The 13,327-nt window shown below is 38.7% G+C and overlaps 1 non-coding gene across 1 annotated transcript; it reads left to right on the top strand.

The window, feature by feature from the left end:
- The first annotated feature begins 3,138 nt into the window (after positions 1–3,138).
- On the top strand, positions 3,139–3,242 carry LOC138990100 (U6 spliceosomal RNA). The gene has a single exon (XR_011466266.1). It is a non-coding gene; the product is annotated as a U6 spliceosomal RNA (small nuclear RNA).
- The last annotated feature ends 10,085 nt before the right edge of the window (positions 3,243–13,327 follow it).

Raw genomic sequence — 13,327 nt, 5'->3', positions numbered from 1 at the left:
TCCTTCTCCAGGAGATCTTCCTGACTCAGGGATTGAACCCGCGTCTTCTGCATTGTAGGTAGACGTTTTACCGTCTGAGCCACCGGGAAATCCACCTATGGATTATACCAGGTTAAAATGCAGTTCTCACACCCCTCAGTTGGTAAGGAAACCCAGGCTTGCTGAACATTGCTATTATACTCAGGGTTTACTTAACTTATAGTAGGTTAGAGTCAATATGTACTAGAATTAAACTTAATTCTTTCTTTGGACAGCTCAAATCAAACTGTTAATTTAAATGACTTAAGAGGTAGGGATTTCCCTGATGGTCCAATGACTGAGGTTCAGCGCTCCCAATGTAGGGGTCCTGGGTTCGCTATCTGGTCAGGGAACTAGATTCCACATGCCACAACTGTAAGATCCCACATATGAACAACGAAGATTGAAGATCCCATGTGCTACAACTAAGATCTGGTGCAGCCAAATAAATATTTTTAAAAAGATTGAGAAGTAAAATTCAGGAGGCATGTTTAAAAGAAGTAGGTTTTTAAGGTCACTGTGAGTGACCTTTGAGCTTATTGCAGATAAGTTGTTCAGCGACAGTAAGTTCTTAGATACAGAAAATGCTAATTAGCCTGTCACTAAAACATGAGAAGAGCTAAAGAAGGAAGGCATAAATTATATTCTGCATAATTTAACTTAGGTGAGATAAAGAAATTACACACTTCCCGGTTAGCCAGAAATGCCTTTAAAACTCAGAAACAGTTTGTAATTCATGCAAATAATCAGTTATTTAACTCAACTGCAATTTCTTTTGCACTACTTTGTGCATACAGCCTCAGGCCTTTGACAAATTGCTTGATTGGATTGACTGTTGGTGATTGGTGTAGGCAGCAGTCATGAATTCCCATTGACACAACTCACAGGGAACTACAGGGTTATCCTAGAGTGGGAGACAGATTCACGGACAGTCTCAGGAAACTGATAGTCAAGGTCCTTTAGCCCCAAATTGCCTTTTAGTTTTAAATCTCATTGCTGACCTGTATAATATAATTTATAAGATATTTTGCTGGATGATGAAGAGACTAGAAAACTATATGAGCTGGTTTTTGTCTTCTCAAAGCTTGCAGTTAAGTTGAGGAAACAAGGCACATACCCAGGAGAGACTACAAGGCACATCTAAAGCATTACTCAGTCGTATCTAACTCTTTGTGGCCTCATGGCCTGTAGCCCTCCAGGCTCCTCTGTCCATGAAATTCTCTGGGCAAAAACCCACTGGAGTGGGTTGCCATTCGTTTCTCCAGGGGATTTTCCTGACCCAAGGATCAAACCTGGGTCTCCAGCATTGCGGGCAGATTCTTTACCATCTGAGTCACCAGGGAAGCCCCACAAAGCACATCTAACATACATGTAATAACAGCAGCCACTTAAATAACGTGCTGTATACTGTGCTAACCACTACAAGGGTCATGTCAGTAAATTCTGACAGAAACCCCCTAACACAGGCATTATTATTACTGTGGCCATGGTACATTTAAAGAAAGTCTAGGAGAAGTTAAGAGACCTGCCCTAGAGCCACAGTTAGTAAACTGGAAAGCCAGGACTGGAACCCAAGAATCTGATTCCAGAGCCAGTACTTTTCATCAAGAAGAATGATTATTTAAGTGTTATTTACTGCCAAAGACATACAGATCAAATTTAGAGTCACTTATCATGATATTCAGTCACTAATTTCTAACAGGGCTTATACCTCTAATTCTGGGAAGGCATAAATAGATTATCACTTTTTTCACTGGTATAAGGAAATTCAATTAGCGTCTGTAGGAAATTACAAATATACTGTTTTAGTGTTCATTTTAAAATGTAATTTCTATAGACAAGGCCCAGAAATCATAAAGTCTCACCATTTTCTGATGGATGCATCATTTTGAACAGCTAGAGATGCAAATGATAAGATTTTATGCCCAAACTCAATTTCCAATATTGCTGTTTTGCTGAATACACAAAATTTTGTTTCCTGCCTTAGCTTCTGCAAAAATCAAAGCCTTCATCTTACCTGTGAACAATATTTCCAAAGGATTGGAACCCTAGGGATGTGTTTTAAATAAGACATATTTAACATGAAGGGATTTACTAGCTCAGCTAGTAAAGAATCTGCCTGCAATGCAGGGGACCCCAGTTCAATTCCTGGGTCAGGAAGATCCCCTGGAGAAGGGAAGAGCTACCCACTCCAGTATTCTGGCGTGGAGAATTCCGTGGACTGTATAGTCCATGGGGTCGCAAAGAGTCAGACACAACTGAGCGACTTTCACTTTCACGTTAACATGAAATCCAGCTTCAAACAAAGTCCATTCAGAGATATTTCAATTATTAATAGTTCCTATGAAAGTTTGTCAAATCCAGAGTATACTGTTTGTGATACTATTTTCCTTGTAAAAGATCACCAAGAATGAGCACTATGGTGCTATTACCAAAACTAACCCCTTTAATTCTGGAGAAGGAAATAGCAACCCACTCCATTGTTCTTGCCTGGAGAATCCCAGGGACGGGGGAGCCTGGTGGGCTGCCATCTATGGGGTCGCACAGAGTTGGACACGACTGAAGCGACTTAGCAGCAGCAGCAGCAGCAGCAGCAACCCCTTTAATTCAGTCCACATTTGGTTAGTTTTGGTGAAAAAGAAGCCACCGTTCCAAGAGTATGCACCCTGCAGGAAGTGCATCAAAGCACTATTACCTAACTGTGCAGTCAAGTGTAACCACAATGGTATTCTATTTCAGATGCTCTCACCCGGCACATCTGCTTTGGGCTGGAGCTGCCACTGTGTTTGGTCTCTTAAAAAAAAAAAAAAAATCCAGTAATTTGGGACAAATCTGCAAAATGAATACATTGACCCTAGAAGGATATGTGGTATACGACCAGTGACAGGTCATATTCTTGTTATCAGTTATAGCCACTTACCCCTAGTCTTAGCAACAATATTGACATTATTTTTACCTTCCTGTCTGACTCATGTGAATTGATAGTGTTTAGATATCTTTTAAAATAACTGTAATAAATAGAGTAAAATCATAACATCTGTTCACTGTTTAGAATAAATAGAATTTATCAAAATAAATTCATCTTGCATATGAAAATAGAGGTAAAGCAAAATTAACCAGGTGCTCACTTCGGCAGCACATACACTAAAATTGGAACCATACAGAGAAGATTAAGAGCCCTATGCAAGGACAACATGCAAATTCATGAAGCATTCCATATTTTTGAGAGAGTGGACATATGTATACCTATGACTGATTCATGTTGATGTATGGCAGAAAACCACACAATATGGTAAAGCAATTATTCTTCAATTTAAATGAATTTTTAAAAATTTAACCAGTAGCTGTTAACATTTAACAAAATGGTATTAAGTGCTACAGATCACCCCAATAATTAGTGATCCGTAGCATGCAATACCTTTTTGTTAAATATGAGCTCTCGGTTCTTTTTAAATTTGAGTGAAAAATTATCTTGGATATGGCCCACCCCACCCCATCAAGGAAGTTTTTCATAAGGAATTTGCTATTAACCTCATCCTTTTCTGATCTTTGATGGCCAATGTAAAATGACAAGGAATGCTAACAATAACACATAAACTAGGGTTTGTTTGTTTGTTTAATTGTTTTTGACCTCCCCGTGTGGCACGTGGGACTTTAGTTCCCCAACCAGGGATTGAATCCATGCACCCTGCAATGGTAGCTCGAAGTCTTAAGCATGTGACCACCAGGGATGTCCCTAGACTTTTTAGACCTCAGTGTTTTGACCTTTGCTGTCTAGCTTTCTTGGCCTGGCAACGTCTTTCATTCTAAACATTGTTCAGTCGCTAAGTAGTGTCTGACTCTTATGTGACCGTGATAGACTGCAGCACGCCAGGCTTTCCTGTCCTTCACTATCTCCTGGAATTTGCTCAAAGTCATGTCCATTGAGTCAGTGATGCCACCCAACCATCTCATCCTCTGTTGCCCTCTTCTCCTCCTGCCGTCAATCTTGCCCAGCATCAGAATCTTTTCCAGTGTATCAGCTCTTTATATCAGGTGGCCAAAGTATTGGAGCTTCAGCATCAGCACTTCCAGTGAATATTCAGGGTTGATTTCTTTTAGAATCGACTGGTTTGATCTCCTTGCTGGCCAAGGGACTCTCAGGAGTCTTCTCCAGCACCACAATTCAAAAGCATCAGTTCTTTGGCGCTAAGCCTTCTTTAATGTCCAGCTCTTACATCCAAACATGACTACTGGAAAAACCATAGCTTTGACTATACAGACCTTTGTCACCAAAGTGATGTTTCTGCTTTATAATATGCCATCTAGGTTTGTCATAGCTTTTTTTCCAAGGAGTAAGCGTCTTTTAATTTCATGGCTGCAGTCACATGTTAGGGGACATTTTAATCAAAAGAACAGATTTTAAACAGAATTGTATAACTACTTCTCTTGTTGCTGTTTATTCTTCCAAACCGTTGCATCACTTTCCCCACCGCCACCTATAAGACCAGAAAATTAATAAACCACCTTTATTTTAAGACAAAAGAAAGGGATCTTGCCCATACTTCATCCTCCCAGCACCACATCCTCAAGAACCACAGGTCAGCTGTTGGGTTTGGCCTAGACCTGTGCTGTCCAATACAGTGGTCACTAGTGACAAACGGCTATTTAATTTAAATAGATAAAATGTAAAGTTCAGTTTCTGAGTCATACCAGCCATACTTAAATGATCAATGGCCACAAGTACAATTGGCTGCAGCTTTGGATAATACTGGACTGAAGTATAACATAGAAGATGACTGTGTCTTTTTCATCTTTGTGTCTTTAAAACCTAAAACGTTACCTGGTATGTAGGAGGCACTAACTAGACATTTCTTGATCTAAATCAAGCTTCTCTTTCACATAACTCATGAAAAAAAAAACATAAAGCATGTGAACTTGACTATGCAGGTGTCTTAAAGACTGATTTATAATTTGGTGTGCTCCTCACCCATATTTGAAATGAGATCATTTGTAAGATATAATTGTTTTTCAAACAACTAAATAATTAGCTTATTGTGTGCATTGAATGTACCAAGATGTGTATTATTTAAATATGTAAAGCAACAATTTTATTAAATGTGAGAGAGGCATATTTAGTAAAAGGTTTCCTCTTGTGGATATTTTTCAAAAGTAGAAAATTCCTCTCCCAAAATGAGTAGTCACTCTATGATTTATCTTTCAGAATACCTTTATATGAAAATCAGGATTTGTACTGAATTGAGAATTAGGCAAACAAAAAAAGTTTTCTTTAAAGGTGCTATCATAAGCATCCAATGTTGAAAACTTTGTAGGATAAAATTATTATAACTAATTATAAATAACCAGCACTGTGTAGCACTTTACTGTGTATAAAGCAGTTTCACATACTTGGCATCATTTGATTCTCACGGAAACCTTATGAGGTAGGACAGGTCCTTACTGCCTCCATTTGTCAGATGAAGTTCAGAAAGACTAATCTTTTGTCTGTAAATTCCCATAATCTTTTCATTATACCAATGAGGACAAATGAACTATCTGTGGTGATTAGATTGGAAGTGGAACTTTTAATTTTTCTGTTCTATTTAGATGGACCTACTTTGCTGGAAATATAATTTTTAAAACAACATATAAAAACATATAAAAAAATAAAACAACATATAATTTGTGTGATCTAAAACTATTGTTTGACACATCTGAAAAATATGTCTCAACACTTGTTTCAGAGAAGGCGTTCAATAAATATTTGCTAAATCAATGAAAAATGCTTGGTCCTAAAAACAAATTGAGCAGATTATATCAGTCAAAGTTAGGCTGCAGAGAACAGAATACACTCCAGTTAGTAATACACTTGAAAAGAATAATTGGTCATGCTGCTAAGTCACTTCAGTCGTCTCCGACTCTCTGCAACCCCAGAGACTTCATATTAGGGACCAATTCTCAAAACTACACCTCAGAGCTAACACCAAAAGAGCTATGCTCCTCCTTTTTGAGAAGCTTGACATCTTCAGAACTACGGGACTGCGGCCACTGTCTGGAAGCTACCAGAATCAAGAAGCTGCCACTTCCTCAGTGAGCTCCAGAATCACACTATACCACCTGCAATCTGAACCAGCAAAATGGACGCACCACCCATGCTTCCTGACGTTCACAAAACTAATGACTGAACAATGACACCTCTGTAACTCTGCTACAGAAGAAAAAGTTGCCTCCACATCTGTACCTATCAGAGAAACAGCTTTCCAAATCTTACATAGAAGCGTTTGTTGAAACCTACATACTTCCATAATATAAGCGCTGCAACAGAGTCTAGAGAATGTGATCCTGGCCTAACAGTCCTCTGCCATACAGGAAGCATACTTGAAGCTTGAAGGAGATGACTGTTAGGTGCAAGCCTGTTTATCTTCCATACTCAAATGAATATTTGGTTTAAGTAGACCATACATTTTGTGCTGCACATTTCACAGAATACGGAATATATATATATATATATATATATATATATATAATAATACTCTCTCTATATATATACTTTGTATATAGAGAGAGAGCTCAGAGAAGGCAATGGCACCCCACTCCAGTACTCTTGCCTGGAAAACCCCATGGATGGAGGAGCCTGATAGGCTGCAGTCCATGGGGTCACTAGGAGTTGGACACGACTGAGTGACTTCTCTTTCACTTTCCACTTTCATGCATTGGAGAAGGAAATGGCAACCCACTCCAGTGTTCTTGCCTGGAGAATCCCAGGGACGGAGGAGCCTGGTGGGCTGCCATCTATGGGGTCGCACAGAGTCGGACACGACTGACGTGACTTAGCAGTAGCAGTAGCACAGAGAGAGCTCCATGCTGCCAGAAAAGTTACAAGATCAAATCTCAGATCCCAGGCAGGCCATTTTAGCACAACTTCTTGAAAGGTAAAAAGCATGTTAATGATTATCTATTTTGCCTCCCAGCTGTCTAGTAATATTATCCACTGTTTTCTAGATCAGTGCTCTCAAAGTTTAATGTACACGTAAATCACCTGGGAATCTTATAATAATGCAGATTCTGATTCAGTAAATTTCGATAGCGCTGTGATTCTGCATTTCTAACAAGCTCCCAGGTGATGCTGCTGTTGCTGATGTGAAGACTGCATTTTGAATAGCATTTTATCAGCCCTCTCCAACCAGGTTGCCCATTGAATGGAGTATGCTGAGATGATTCCCTTCAATCCCTGGGGCAGTTAGGTTAGGCTATGTGCAGGTAGAGCCTCCAGGTTAGATGGCTCTACTTTACATCACTGTGCAATACACATATTAATACTTTCTACCTATAATGTTCAAAATTCTCCAAGCCAGGCTTCAGCAGTATGTGAACCGTGAACTTCCAGATGTTCAAGCTGGTTTTAGAAAAGGCAGAGGAACCAGAATTCAAATTGCCAACATCTGCTGGATCATCGAAAAAGCAAGAGAGTTCCAGAAAAACATCTATGTCTGCTTTAGTGACTATGCCAAAGCCTTTGACTGTGTGGATCACAATCAACTGTGGGAAATTCTGAAAGAGATGGGAATACCAGACCACCTGACCTGCCTCTTGAGAAATTTGTGTGCAGGTCAGGAAGCAACAGTTAGAACTGGACATGGAACAACAGACTGGTTCCAAATAGGAAAAGGAGTACGTCAAGGCTGTATATTGTCACCCTGCTTATTTAACTTATATGCAGAGTACATCATGAGAAACGATGGGCTGGAAGAAGCACAAGCTGGAATCAAGATTGCTGGGAGAAATATCAATAACCTCAGATATGCAGATGATACCACCCTTATGGCAGAAAGTGAAGAGGAACTAAAAAGCCTCTTGATGAAAGTGAAAGTGAAGAGTGAAAAAGTTGGCTTAAAGCTCAACATTCAGAAAACGAAGATCATGGCATCTGGTCCCATCACTTCATGGGAAATAGATGGGGAAACAGTGGAAACAGTGTCAGACTTTATTTTTTGGGCTCCAAAATCACTGAAGATGGTGACTGCAGCCATGAAATTAAAGATGCTTACTCCTTGGAAGGAAAGTTATGACCAACCTAGATAGCATATTCAAAAGCAGAGACATTAGTATGCCAGCAAAGGTCCATCTAGTCAAGGCTATGGTTTTTCCAGTGGTCATGTATGGATGTGAGAGTTGGACTGGGAAGAAAGCTGAGTGCTGAAGAATTGATGCTTTTGAACTGTGGTGTTGGAGAAGACTCTTGAGAGTCCCTTGGACTGCAAGGAGATCCAACCAGTCCATTCTAAAGGAGATCAGTCCTGGGTGTTCATTGGAAGGACTGATGCTGAAGCTGAAACTCCAATACTTTGGCCACCTCATGCGAAGAGTTGACTCATTTGAAAAGACCCTGATGCTGGGAGGGATTGGGGGCAGGAGGAGAAGGGGACGACAGAGGATGAGATGGCTGGATGGCATCACCGACTCGATGGACATGAGTTTGAGTGAACTCCGGGAGTTGGTGATGGACAGGGAGGCCTGGTGTGCTGCAATTCATGGGGTCTCAGAGTCAGACACGACTGAGCAACTGAACTGATACTGTGATGTGGGAAGCATTTGGATAAATGCTTGAATAAACATTTCCATTATTGAATCTTGGTCAATTATTGACCAATATGTATGCTCATTTTGGAACCTGAGTCACAGGTAATTTTTTAAATATTAAATATTCTTTCAACAAATTAATAAAACTAAAAATAACAATAATCAACTTATGTATCACCAGATCAACTCTTATAATAAAGATTTTTCTTTTTTATTGAAGTATAGTTGATTTACATTTTGTAATGTTTACAGTGAGAAAAGAATATATTAATATAGCAAGTTATCTTTGTCCAAAACCAGTTTTAAGATGGTCTCAGCTGTTCTGCCAATGACACCAAAATGACCATAGGAAGGGAGAAGAAAATCAATCTGCTTGACTATTTCCATAGTACAATGCTTTTTGCAGAAAAGAAGTGAAAATTTTCAAAAATGGTTTCTCCACAAATTCCAATGTGTAATCTATAACTAAAACATTTTATATGTTTGGGGATTTTGTCTTTGTGGTTTTGGGGGGAGGTTGTTTGAGGTTTTTATTTTTTTTTTTTTTTGGTTTTGTCCTGCAAACAGTAAGACAAACTCTAGTCATTTTAAACTAGGTAAGGCAACCATTCTACCTAATCAGATTGAGTTCTTTTCAAAAGTGGTAACATTTCAACTACTCCTTAAACAACCCTTTTATACCCCATTTCTCAAACCTATCAACCAGCTAGAGATGGAGTAATAAAGGGGTAATTTCTGGGTGAGCAAAGGAGGGAATTTTATAATCATGACCTTACATGGAAAGCTGTCTTGTATGTACCATGGTGTGGGGTTCTGAATGGTCAGGGCACCTTGGGTGTTGTATGCCCAGGGAAGAAGGGCAAAGAAAGCTAAGATTGCCAAAGACAAATTTCCCCTACTTCACAACTTGAAAAGACTAACTCTGCCAGGTGTTGTAGTGGAGAAGGAATGTTGGCTTGCCAGTGACCTCTAGATTATCATGCCCTTGAAGGTCTAATACTTCAGCCACCTTATGTAAAGAGCTGACTCACTGGAAAAGCCCCTGATGCTGGGAAAGACTGAAAGTAGGAGGAGAAGGGACAACAGAGGATGAGATGATTGGATGGCATCACTGACTCAATGGACGTGAGTTTGAGCAAACTCTGGGAAATAGTGAAGGACAGGGAAGCCTGGCGTGCTGCAGTGCATGGGGTTGCAAAGAGTCGGACCTGACTGGGCAACTGAACAACAGTCTTAGAGATTCAAACAAGAAAGAGAAGAATGGGTTAAAGAAAACAATCTACAAATGAAATGGATTGAATCATCAAGTATTTATTGATTGCTGTTTATCTCCTAGTATTTTAGAGGGATCAAGTTCTGACATGCCAGACTTCATAGTTCACTAGTGGGACAGATTCAGTGATTCATAATCCAGTTGATATCATTGCCACATTTGGAAAGAATGCTTATTTATAGACACTCATAACTACAAATTCAGTTCTCTTCTGCATTTTCAGCTAGGCATACAGCCACCCAGCTAAAGACTTCATTTCCCAGCCTCCCTTGTAGCTAAACATGGCCACATGAGAAAATTCTTACAGTGGAATATAAGTAGAAATGATGGTGCAACTTCTGCACCATTGGTTTAAAAAGAAATTGTTTGACTTTCATGACCTTTCTTTCTTTTTCCTATATGGCTGGAGTACAGATGTGCTGCCAAGTTAGCTTTAGCCATGCACAACACTAAAAAAGCAGAATAGCAAATTAAAGGCACCTTGTCCTGGAATGGTTTTTGTAGAGCAGCGCCACCCCCGTGTACTTACAGACTGTTACATTACAGAGGCAAACTCCTATTTTGCTTGTGTGCTTTATTTGGTGACCTGTTGTTTATGGCAGTTTCTAGACTAAACCTAGCATATCCATGTTAAACCCTCCAGGGAGGGAAACTGGATTGCTGGAAATCCCAGTTTGAAAAAATATTTTATACATTCTTTTATACTTTTCAGCTTCTGTGCTGTGTATATGTATTCCCTAGTTATTAAAAATTCATCAATCAGTTAATTAATTTTTAATGCCTTTGTGTCCCTGCTAAACAAAAACCAATGTTATCTTGCTAGAGAGTGCTTTTTCATCCTGGCCAAGAGGAGGAGGAATGTATTTGTTCCCAGATCTTTAATATGTTGGCTTCTACCACCAACCTTAGCAGATATTTCTAGCAGAGTCTGATAGCAAGGGCAACAATTCTTAAATCATTAAGTATAATGATAACTATAAGAACTAATCATAACATGAATGCTAATGGTTTTATGGGAACACCAACCTTTCTATGCTATCATCAGCCCCAATAAAGTCAGACATATTCAGTTAATCACTTCGTGTGTTACTACTGTTACCCCTCTCTGTCCATTCAACGAATGTTTATAATAATGTACATTTTCAACCTGATGTGGTGGGCACTAAAGATACGAAGATGAATAAGACCCCATCACAGCTCTCTCTGGATCCATGTATATATATAGGTGTGTGTTTCTTTTTTTTTTGACCAACATGTGGCATGTGGGATCTTAGATCCCTGACCAAGGATTGAAACCCTGCATTGGAAGCGTGGAGTATTAACCACTGAACCATGAGAGAAGTCCTAGTACTTATATTTTAGAGAAGGCTAAGGCACATGGTTATCTTTTACTCCCATGGACTTAAGTGATATTTCATAAAACAGTGAGGAAGATAATATGGGGAAAGAGAAATCCTCTGCTTCTGAAATCACATTGCCTATTCAAAAGCTAAAACTGTCAGATAAAATCCTCACCCAGCACCATTACATCCCACTTACAAAATCAGAGCATTAGAAATTGTAATTAAAGGCAAACTTTAATTCTCTTTAATAAGCTATTAATAATGAATGTGTTTTGCTAAGTTAATGTTTATAAGGTCCCTATACCAAGTTTGAGCCATAAAATAATACCATTTATCAAAGTAATTTTACTCATAATAATTTAAGTTTAATCCAAACAAATTTAAAAGCTATGTACATGAAGGTGCTCACATTATCTATATCTGAGAGTGGGGAATCATTTACATAAATTATGATTGTCAAATAGATAAAATGAGGAATAACTAAGAATCTTGTTACAAAAAAGGGTGTATTATTTAACAGTTTTGAAATGCATAATACAAATGTGCATGTATGTACAAGGGTTTCTTAATCTTGGGACTATTGACATTTTGGCCTGGCTTGTTCATTCTTTTGAGAGGGGCCTATACTTTGTAGTATGTTTAGCAGCATCCCTGGCTTCTACCCATGAGATGCCAGTAGTGCACTCCTGCCCCTAGTAAAGACAATCAAAACTGTCTCCAGACATTTCCAACTGTCTCCCAGGGGGAGTGGGAATCACCTCTTGTTGAGAATCCTTATTAGATGAACAACATATATAGTACATATTTCTGTGATCACAGTTATGTAAAATATATGCACATAGAGACAAAGCTGGAAGGAAATTTGGAAGATTTTTAAAGACATTTTTAATAGGATGATGAAGTTTTTGAAGCTTTTAAACATTCTCTTTAATATTTTTGAAATGAAAATATTGAGTGTTAAAATTAAGGACTGTTATGATTTATAAAATCTTCTAAGGAATTTAAATCTTTAAAGATTATTATATTGATACATTTCACTATTAGAAATAATGTTTATCTCCCCACTATAAGCATATCATCAAAAGAAACTTTATTTAGATGGTTACAAAATCATTTTTTAAAAACTCATAAAACCAAATTGATATGTGATTCAGATGAGGAAGAAGGACAGAATGACTCATTAATACTGGATGTGATTCTTACTCTGCAGAATGCTTCTTGACTTAGTCGGCATTCAGAGTTGCCACAATTTCAAAGGAAAGGAACTTCATACAATAAAAAAGTGAATTCAGAATTATTCCATCACCAATCTCCATCACTGGATTTGAGTAAGAACTTAATGTATGTTTGACTTCAATGAGAAAGTTACTGAAAACATTTTGACAATGCCCAATTTTGTTAAAAAAAAAAAAGTATTAGGAGTTATAGCATTTAACAGTTGCAGAATAAATGGGGAAACAATGGAAACAATAACAGACTTTATTTTCTTGGGCTCTGAAATTATTGCAGATGGTGACTGCAGTCATGAAAATAAAAGATGCTTGCTCCTTGGAAGAAAAGCTATGACAAACATAGACAACATATTAAAAAGCAGAGACGTCACCCTGCTGCCAAAGATCTATATAGTCAAAGCTATGGTTTTTCAAGTAGTCACATATGGATGTGAGAGTTGGACCATAAAGAAGGCTGAGTGCCCAAGAATTGATGCTTTTGAACTGTGGTGTTGGAGAAGACTCTTGAGAGTCCCTTGGACTGCAAGGAGATGCAACCATTCAATCCTAAAGGAAATCAGTCCTGAATATTCATTGGAAGGACTGATGCTAAAGCTGAAACTCCAATACTTTGGCCACCTGATGTGAAGAGCTGACTCATTTGAAAAAACCCTGATGCTGGGAAAGATTGAAGGCAGGAGGAGAAGAGGATGAGATGGGTGGCATCACCGACTCACCATCAATGATAGATGGCATCACCGACTTGATGGTCATGAGTTTGATGGACATGAGTTTGAGCAAGCTCCGGTAGTTGGTGATGGACAGAGAAGCCTGGCATGATGCAGTCCATGAGATTGCAAAGAGTTGGACATGACTGAGCACCTGAAATGAACCGAACTTACAGCGTTCATTCTGTCATTTAA

Source organism: Bos mutus, chromosome 11, assembly GCF_027580195.1.
Source record: "Bos mutus isolate GX-2022 chromosome 11, NWIPB_WYAK_1.1, whole genome shotgun sequence".
Classification (NCBI taxonomy): Eukaryota; Metazoa; Chordata; class Mammalia; order Artiodactyla; family Bovidae; genus Bos; species Bos mutus.
Note: the sequence above shows the minus strand (reverse complement) of the source record. Positions and strands in the feature narration are given on the sequence as shown.